The 11,097-nt window shown below is 37.5% G+C and overlaps 1 pseudogene; it reads left to right on the forward strand.

Moving 5' to 3' along the window:
- The first annotated feature begins 1,162 nt into the window (after window positions 1-1,162).
- Window positions 1,163-10,074, forward strand: LOC113306423 (annotated as a pseudogene).
- Window positions 10,075-11,097: the final 1,023 nt, after the last annotated feature.

Raw genomic sequence — 11,097 nt, forward strand, 5'->3', positions numbered from 1 at the left:
AATTTTGTAAGAAACATATATAACTTCACGAACTTTAGTACATATTGAGCAAGAACCCAGTACAGATCGATATGTACAGAGCAAAAATGCAGTACATATCGATATTTACTGAGTAAAACCATAGTACATATGTATATATACTGAGTAACAGACTCTTCAATTTGATGAGATAATTCTGCTGATCCCTCTCTCAGCCTTGACTCCTACAAGTCTGCTAACCTTAAAAGACTTGTCTGCCGCATCTCTAGCGGCCATACCATTTGCTTATCGAATTTTCCACCATAGCTTGTCTTATTTTCAACCAACTCATGCTTTCAACTGCGAAATATATATAAGACTCTTCAAGTTGATTTCTCCAGTCTCTCTCTCTCATCCTTGATGACCACAAGTCGTCTAACCTCAATGACTTGTCTGCTGGATCTCCATTGGCCATAGCGGCAACTATTATTTCTTCTTTGAATTTGAGATTTTTCTCAGACTCCATAGCTTGTTTCATTTCATCCAACTCCTGTCGCAGAACTGTCAACTGCCAAAAACATAATAAAAATTATAAACTTACCCATTAAGAACTTAATCACTCAATGAAACCATGGTACATAATGATATGTACCGACTGCAACCTTAGTACATATTGATAAAGAAGAATTAATTTTAGTATCACGACTATTGTTGCTCTAAATTCAGTGTAGTGGAATGAAAAAGCAACATAATCCCTAGAATCACACAACAAGTCAGTTTCGGCTACTAATTTACATGCTTGAGAATGAGAAAAGGGTCTGACTATGTTCAAGTTGTTCTTTATTTTGGAGGGTATGCAGGTTAAATTTTCAAATGTTTAACGTCTAATGTCATATGTGTTATCCTAAAATGGCAGTTGTCTCTAAGATACCTGAAAAGTCTTTCCTTCAAGACTTCTGGCGGTAAGTGGCTCAAGGGGAGCTAGATGTGATCCTACATCGGTCCTGTATAAAATTGGCAGCACAGTCAGAAAGTGCAAGAAATTAAAACAAAAAACAATATACAAACAGTACATACAAATATGTATTGCGATATGAGTACATGCAATATGTACTGCAAAATCGCTACTGATAATCTAAGCACTATACATAAGAAGCAGTAAATGATTGTGTTTTATATATGTAACATATCTAGTCTGATAGAAATGAAGTTCCCACTGAACGCGTATAACCCAATAGTATCAAGCAATTTATGTACTATATAAACAAAACACAAGATGCACATTTCCTTCTTATATGGTTCCCATAAGTCTATAAACCTACAAGTTTTAATGGACTCATTTAGTTTCTATTAACCTACTGTAACTTCAAATCAATTAACACATTAAAAGCAACAATTTGCAAAGTTTTATAAGGGAATGAATCTCATACAATATAGCAGATTATAAAAATTGGAAACCAATAAATTTTTAAAGAGATTCAAAATGAAAAAACAGTACATGTATATATATATGTATTGAAGAAAACAAGAAGTGGAACCCCAGTACATATTGATGTGTACCAAGTGATATGTACCCATTGTTGTATATGATTCCAATAGTGGATATCGATATGTACCCAATATTGTATAATTCTAACAACGGATATTATAAGGATTCAACAGGAAAATAAATTTAGGATAACTTATTAAAGAAAATAACCTCAAAGTTACTGAGAAATGAATGATGACGAGGGGGCGCGGCCCTCTCGACCCCCGTAAACCAATGGTACACAATCAGAATATGTACCTATCATTATAAAAAAATGTTTAGGCCGAGAACGAACTGCTGGATCTAATGCATAATAAGAAGCAACCCCATTTTCACAAATCCAAGGATGACCTGACATAAGAAAGAAAATAAATAAAACGAATCAAAAGATGAAAATAATAGTACATATATCAATTTTTTTACCAGATAAAATGCAACAGACTCATCTCACTTCTTTCATATGTATATTCAGAACACGGCTTCTTTGAAAAGCAAAAGACATCATAGTATCTAAGCAATGTCTGCTTTCTATCCCAAATATACCAAATAATAGCAACCCGATATCAGCAACATAATGTACTATTGTAGGAGTATCACACATCTTATGGATACACCAAAAACAAACAAAAGCTTATTATCTGCAAAACACAAATAAATATGTGTACTGATTTTTTTTACGTCTACACTAACAAATATGTACTGATTCAAGTGTTATACTTTACATAAAATAGATATTACAAAAAAGTATATTACAATACATATTAATATGTATTGTATACATGATCATACAAACAATACAAAAGAATAGATATCATGATTTCCTGTAAACAAAAATGGACCTGAAATAAACAGAAGGATCAAAATAATCATTCCACATCGTATAAAGCCACATACCAAAGAATAATTAACCTTAAATTTTATAAAAAAAACTATTAAATATTGATATGTACTATGAGAAAACCTAGTAGATATCAATACGTACTGACTGAAAACCTAGTAGATTGACATCCCTGCAGTACATCACAAGCATAGTTCATTTCATTTACGGTACATCAAAATATGTACTCAATTGACAAAATAAAAACAAATATGTATGGAAAAGTCAATAACATACTAAATAGATAGATAGTCTATTACTAGTTAGCCTGCAAAATGGTACCAGTGTATTTCAGCATCCGTTAATCAGAGAGATATAACCCCACAAGCAAGAAAAGCATCAACAAGACCAAAAGCATAAAAAAATTACCAATTGAAACAAGAAACATTTGCAAAGTTTCCCACCCAAATGAAGCAATAAACACTTGCATAGCTGTGTTTGTTTGATATCCAAATTTATATAAAAAATAAATGATTACTTACCTAAATCCGAGCAACTTGTTCTTTTCCAGTCAAGTTTCACTAAATCTCTTTTCATTTGCCTCAAACTCACTTATCTTTTGTTCTTCAATAGCTTTATACAAACAGTACATGCATATACGTACTGCAAAATCGCTACAGAAATATGTGTAGCGTCAACGAATATTTTTTCTAAAAATCAAACTTATTTCTATTTATCAAAACAAGAATAAAAACATTAACTAAGCGTTCTATCAAGTAAACACAAAAATGTTCAAATTAACTCAACAAAGCACCATTAAAACAGATTGTCAAAACCAAATCAAATCGACGATTTAATGAACAAAAATAGGTCGATTACAAAATCAGATTCTCAAAAATCACAAAATTGCTTAAAAAACGAACAAAAATGGAATTAAATCATGAAATTGTACCATTGCATCATAGAAAATCGATTATTTACTAATCGAGAAATAAAACAAGGGAAAAAAATTCGTCAAAATTATGAAATCGAGTTGATCATAATGAACAAAAAAAAAATAGAGAATAAAAGAGATTCTAGCAAAACACATGGAGATTGTAGCAAACTACATGAGCTAAACCCTAGAAATTTAAGATAAACAGCATGAGCAGAGAGAGATTCAGATCTGAGATAAAGAACAAAAAAGAAAGACACAAGACTTCTTGATTTGATTTTCTCCCAGTAGTTGTCGTTGCAGCAGGGTAATTTAGGAAAAAATAAATAAAAAGGATATTAGGGACTCGCACGTGTGCTGGACGAGAGAATAAATATGTGGTCCAAAAACAGGGAGTAATTTTTTTCTGGTGCTGGACTATACAATAACCCGTTCTCCTTATAGTGGATTAACTAGTAATTCCTAGATATATCTTCACTTGTGGTGGGATTGAATATCTAATGGGGATTTCTTATGTAGATCAGTAGATGATATGTCAAGTCTCTCTAAGGCACATGATGCTCTAGATATTTCTTCCGTGACTACGAACAATGGATTTTCCGAAAGAGCTAAAAATGAATAATCTATGAGATGATGTCTAGACCACTGTTTGTGCACCATGTTAAGCCATAGGCATCTAGAATAGTTATTAAACTAGGCGCAGGAGTCTATGGATAATGTGAGTATCTCTGAGCCACCAACCTTGACTGGTGTAAGGACCAACTCTCCTTGAGGCTCTTGACAACATCTCTGAGCCAAAGAGACCTTCAGACAAGTCCCTTCGTCTTCCACTTCAGGATGTTTACAAGATTGGAGGTATTGGAACTGTGCCAGTGGGACATGTTGAAACTAGAGTTATCAAGCCTGGTATGGTTGTTACTTTTGGACCCACCGGTTTGACCACTGAAGTTAAGTCTGTGGAGATGCACCACGAATCCCTTCTAGAAGCTCTTCCAGGAGACAATATTGGGTTCAATGTCAAGAATGTTGATGTGAAGGATATCAAGCGTGGTTTCATCGCCTCCAACTCAAAGGATGACCCTGCCAGGGAAGCTGCCAACTTCACCTCCCAGGTCATCATCATGAACAATCCTGGTCGGATCGGTAAAGGTTATGCCCCAGTTGTTGACTATCACACATCTCATATTGCTGTTAAGTTTGCTGAGATCCTCACCAAGATTGATAGGCGATCTGGAAAGGAGCTTGAGAAGGAGCCCAAGTTCTTGAAGAATGGTGATGCTGGTATCATTAAAATGCTTCCAACCAATCCCATGGTTGTGGAGACCTTCTCTCAGCACCCACCTATTAGATGTTTTGGTGTTAGGGACATGAGGCAGACCGTTGATGCAAGTGTCATCAAGGGAGTTGAGAAGAAGGACCCAACATGTGTTGCGCCAAAGCCTGCGGAAGCATTTAGGTTTGCACTACTACGAGGTAGCTCAATATCGCCAAGAACACAATCACACACACAAGAAGAACAAGTATTTAACGAGGTTGAATCCTCGGGAAGGAATAACAATTTTATATATCACCGTATAGGTTGGAATATACAAAGCTCAAGTAGAGAAGAAGAGAACTCTTTCTAGTTCTAGTGTGTTTTCTCTAGTTCTCTATATGGCTATTTATACACATCAATAGGAGTGGACACATTCCATAACAAGGATTACTTTCCTACAAGTATATGGTTTCCTAACTTATCTCTAAGAGACAAACCTCTTAAGCTTCTATACTTATGACACAGGTACTTGGTTTCCTTAACCAACTAGATTTCCTAATCTAGTCCTTGACCGACCTACCAACAATTCTCCACCTCGGATCATGCATTCATGCATGAGACGATCAATAGATAAAATCACCTCTATCTTCCAATGTTGACTGAACCATCACTGGCTGCCTACGTATCCTCAATAGGAATCAAACCCGATCGTAGTTCTCTCAAATGTCCTTGCTAGAATCCACATACCCTGTAGTTGAACGTCTCTTGTCCAAATAACCAGCATAGTCAGAATCCACATACCCAACACACAACTGATTGTTACTTATATCCTTCACAAGCTCCAAGCCAATATCAACTGTACCATAGATATACCTCAAAATCCATTTCACGGCATGCCAATGTCCCTTACCAGGACAATGCATATAATGGCTGACCATACTAACTGCATGTGAAATGTCCGGCCTTGTACATACCATCGTATACATCAAGCTACCAACAGCCTCAGCATATGGGACTTGGGCCATATACTTTCGCTATTCTTTAGTAGTGGAGACATACGATCATTCAACTTAAAATGAGCAGCAAGGGGAGTACTTACAGATTTAGTTCCTTCGTAGACACCAAACTTCTGTAACACTTTATTTAAATATGCCTTTTGAGACAAACAAACTTTACCCTTCTCTCTGTCACGTTGAATATCCATACCAAGAATCTTCTTAGCCTCTCCCAGATCTTTCATCTCAAACTCAGATGACAATTTGCACTTCAAATTATCGATCTCGTTCTTGTTATTCGATGCAATCAACATATCATCGACATACAAGAGCAAATATATGAAAGACCCATCACGTAACTTCTTAAAGTATATACAATGGTCATAGTGACTTCTTGTGTATGTTTGGCCAATCATAAACCGATCAAATTGCTTGTACCACTGTCTTGGAGACTGCTTCAGCCCATACAACGATTTTTTCAACTTGCATACACAATCTTATTTTCCAGCAAGCTTGAACCCACTTGGCTGAGTCATATAGATCTCCTCTTCTAGATCACCATGTAAGAACGCCTTCTTAACATCTAGCTAAACTAGGTCTAAATCATATTGTGCTACCAAGGCCAACAAAATACGGATTGATGAGTGTTTTACCACCGGAGAGAACACCTCATTCTAGTCAATCCCTTCTCTTTGGGCATAACCTTTTGAAACTAACCTTGCCTTGTAGCGTACTTGATTCACCGATGATCCTTCTTTCTTAGCATATACCCACTTGTACTCTATGGCCTTCTTACCGTCCGGAAGCTTCATAAGAATCCATGTGCCATTATTGTAAAGAGACTCTATCTCGTCCTGCATTGCACCTTCCCATTCTTTACACTCTACCCTGCGTACATTATCTAAATAGGAAGTAGGAGTACCATCTTCAAAAACTGGTAATACATAAGCAATGTAATCATTCATCCAACCAGGCTTCCTGGTTGATCTTCTCGGTTTGCTGGTTTCTATGGTCTCCGTGACGTAGCTTCTGTATCTTCTACTGACTCTTGTTTCTCTTCCTCAACAGTGTCACTATCATTTGGAACTTCAGTAGCTACTTCTCTTGCATACCCACTGTCTTCAGATGTGTTATGAACAAATACAGACTTAACTGGAAGTGGTGGAGTTGCATCAATCTCCACCTGCTGCAAAGGTTCACTAGTACTGGTGCTTCTGTCCTTCACCTGCTGAGAACCCCAAGACTTTACCATAGACATCTCATAAAATATGACATCTCTACTCATGACTATATTCTTCTCAACTGGATTCCAAATCTTGAACCCTTTTACTCCACTCTTCACACCCACAAATAGGCCTGTCAATATTTGTCCGATATCCGGTATCCGTTTCCGAGTATTCGAGATCCCATAGGATTTTATCCGTTTTATTGGATATCGGATCGGATATTTTATCGAATATTTTTTCCTTAACATATCGGAAACGGATTAGACCCCATCCGAAATGTTAATATCCGATAGTATAAGAACTTATTTGTAATTTATCCTAATTTCGAGTCTAGTATCAGATATTATCGGATATTGTCGGATAAATATCCCATAAGTATCAATTATGAAAATGTTTTACAAGGGTTTTTAAGCTTTTTTGTTATAACCGGATACTATCGGATATCCGACAGCTTAGCCTATCGGAATCGATATCTGATTTTGATATCCTATAGGATATTATCGGATATCAAATATCCGGTAGTGCTTAACATGTCGGATATCGGATTTCTAAATATCCGACGGATATTCTTCCATTGACAGGCCTACCCACAAAGATTCCTTTTACAGCACGGCTATCAAGCTTGTTTTCACTAACATGATACCATGCAGGACAACCAAAGATATGAATTGAGTCATAATCATAAGATGGTTTACCTAACCACTTCTCCATAGGAGTTTTACCTTATAATGCAGCTGATGGCAACCTATTAATGAGGAAGCACGCATACATAACTGCCTCAGCCCAAAACGCCTTACCTAATCCAGCATTAGATAACATACATTGTACCTTCTCCAGCAAAGTACGATTCATACGTTCATCTACCCCATTTTGTTGCGGTGTCTTCTTAACTGTGAAGTGCCTCTTAATCCCCTCATCCTGACATACTTGCAAGTACGGATCACTCTTGTACTCTCCACCATTGTCCGAACGTAGTACTTTGATCTTTCTGCCAGTTTGAGTCTTAGTTGCATTTTTCCACCTCACAAAGACTTCTAGGACTTCATCCTTATGCCTCATGGTGTACACCCATACGCGCCTAGAATAGTCATCAATGAACGACACAAGCCAACGTTTCCCTCCAAATGATGCATTCTTGGAAGGACCCCAAACATTTGAATGAACATAGTCAAGAACTCCACTAGTATTGTGGATAGTTGTGCCAAAGCTTGTTCTTGTTTTCTTTCCCTTAACACAATGTTCACAAAATGCTAACTTGCAGGCAATAACACCTTTCAAAAAGTCATGTTGAATCAGCCTATGCAACGACTTCTCACCTGGATGTGCAAGTCTCATGTTCCATAGCTTTGTCTTATCGGTAGCTTCTCTTTTGATGTGTTCAGAAATAGACACATCCCCTGTTGTTGTACTCCCAAGCAAGTAATACAAGTTATGATGACGTGTGCCCTTCATGATTACCATAGATCCAGATATTACCTTTAGAACACCATTTTCAGCGACTATCTTATAGCCCTTAGCTTCTAAAGTTCCGAGTGAAATCAGATTCTTCTTTATGGCAGGTACAAATCTTACCTCCTTCAGCTCTCTAACCATACCATCATGCATCTTGATACGAACACTACCAATCCCAATCACCCTGCAGGTATGATTGTTTCCCATACGTACTTCTCCATCAAGATCTTCAAAACTTGAGAACCAGTCCCGATATGGACATATATGATATGTTGCTCCAGTATCTAATACCCATGTACCATCTGTAATAGCACAAGATGATGGTGTCACAGTTAGCGAGAAATCAGAAGCATCATCTGATTCTTCATTACCTTTAGCAATGTTCACCTCGGTATTACCGTTATCTCCTTCTATCGTCTTACGCTTGGTACAATCCTTAGCCCAATGACCAAATTCATGGCACCAAGCACACTCATCTTTCCGCAGTCGCATTCTAATCTTAGAACGTCCTCTACCTTTACCATAACCACCAGTCTTCCTTCTCCTGTCTGTTGAACGACCTCTTCAAAGAAGCACATCATTATTAGCTTCACTTGCAAGGTCTTCACGGTCCATATTCCTGAAATCCTCACTACGTAATGCTGTAGTGACCTCAGCGTATGTTATCTTATCCTTGTCGTGCATTAATGCTTTAATCACGGGTTCATACTTTTCAGGAAGAGAGTTTATCAGACACAAATCTTTTTCCTCGTCGTCGATTATCTCATCGTAGTTAACCAACTCAGCAAGAAGTTTATTATATGAATCTAGATGCTCGGTTAGGGTTGCACCTCTCTTCATGTTATAGCGATACAAATTCCTTTTAAGATGTATCCTATTTTCCACGTTCTTCACAAGGTATTCCTTCTCTAGCTTTTCCCAGAGATCCTTAGCTGAAGTCTCGTGCTGATAATTAACTGTTACTATAGTTGCTAAAAACCCTCGTATCGAAGCAAGACATAATTTATTCATCTTGTTCCACTGCTTTTCAGACATCTCCACTGGATGACCTTCTAGAGCTTCTTCTAGGTCAAGATGAACCAGAGCATCCATTACGTCCGTTCCCCATAAACCAAAGTTATTGGTTCCTATAAACTTTTCTACCTTGAGTTGTGATCTATGTGAATGAAGTATTTCTTCTTTTGTTTCTTTATCTTTATTTGTGGAATCTGAATGTTCTCCTGAAGGATTTTTCGGATCTTCGTCCCCGTCAACCATTGTTCACAAACAACCAAATATAGATAAAAAACAGAACCTTCGAGATTTGTATTACCTCAAGCAATCTTCAGAAAAATACCTTCACTTCTACTGCAATTCGAGTACCCATATCCAAGAGCGTCTCCTTGCTCTGATACCAATTGGTGCGCCAAAGCCCACATAAGCGTTTAGGTTTGCATCACTAAGAGGTAGCTCAATATTGCCAAGAACACAATCACACACACAAGAAGAACAAGTATTTAACGAGGTTGAATCCTCGGGAAGGAATAGCAATTTTATATATCACCGTATAGGTTGGAATATACAAAGCTCAAGCAGAGAAGAAGAGAACTCTTTCTAGTTCTGGTGTGTTTTCTCTAGTTCTCTCTATGGCTATTTATACACATCAATAGGAGTGGACACATTCCTTAACAAGAATTACTTTCCTACAAGTATATGGTTTCCTAACTTAGCTCTAAGAGACAAACCTCTTAAGCTTCTATACTTAAGACACGAGTACTTGGTTTCCCTAACCAACTAGATTTCCTAATCTAGTCCTTGACCGACCTACCAACAACAGGAGCCAAGGTTACCAAGTCTGCTGTCAAGAAGAAATGAAGTGTGCTGCCATGGTTAACTAGAGGGATGGTGCTAGGAGGATCTACAGGAGGGACTTGTCACTATTGCTGCTTTACTATTAGTCAGTTTCATGTTTGCTCTTTGTTGGTTAGGTAGCTGGCAGTCTCTTGCTGTTGTTTCCTTGCATGCATTTCCTCAATTTCATCGAAATTCAACCAATCCAAGGCAGTAGAAATTCTTTAAGAAGCTAATTGCATTTCCTGACCGGAAACTAGAGGGAAACTTTGTACCGACGTTTGTGCAACTACAATGCAAATTGATAGACTGGAATTCAGTGTTTAGTTTAGGCATATGAAATTTTTCAAAATGAAAAAAATTGTTTATATCACCTTTTGAGCTCTCCCTTCCCCGAAATCAACACTCTCTAGTCTAGTCTATACGTACTTCTTCTCCCATTTCTATAAAATTCAAATTCAATCCCCTCGCCAAACTTCCTCCCCGCTAACGATTCCAGATCTCGCTCTCAATTCAAGCATCATTCTCCTTCTCTTTACAGGTATTCAATTTTGGTTTTGATTCTTGCCTTTCACATGAAAATGCATTTCCTGTGCAGATTGCAGTCTCTTGTTTTGTATCGGTTTTTGTTGCTGTAACGATAAAAACATTTAGTTTGGGTAATTTTTTACTAAAAAGGTCTTGTTTTTACTTTGGGCTAAGTTGGAGCCCAAGCTTAACATATTCCCCTACATATCTACACCAGTCACCAAAGTTCAAAGGGTACAAAAGCACAAAACCAGCTTCAGAATGCTCGTAGCTCTTCTCTTCTGAGTAGTCTTCCGCCAACATGGGTAAATCCAGCGCTGCTTCACACTTTGTTAATTCAGGAGAAGGTAACAAGAGGTATGCTGAGGAAGAAATCGAGCAAATGTTGAATCTAAAGAAAAATAAGTTTGATGACCCTAAAACTCGAGATCGGTCCTTAAAGCCAAATAAGGTCAAGGCGGTTGACGTCTCTTGTGATGAGTTTTTGAGCCTAACCTGTCTTTATCCCTAAAGCCGTTCCATCAAATCTCTTATGATGAGTTTAGAACAAAAACCACGGTGGCTGCAGCATTTC

Source organism: Papaver somniferum, chromosome 8, assembly GCF_003573695.1.
Source record: "Papaver somniferum cultivar HN1 chromosome 8, ASM357369v1, whole genome shotgun sequence".
Classification (NCBI taxonomy): Eukaryota; Viridiplantae; Streptophyta; class Magnoliopsida; order Ranunculales; family Papaveraceae; genus Papaver; species Papaver somniferum.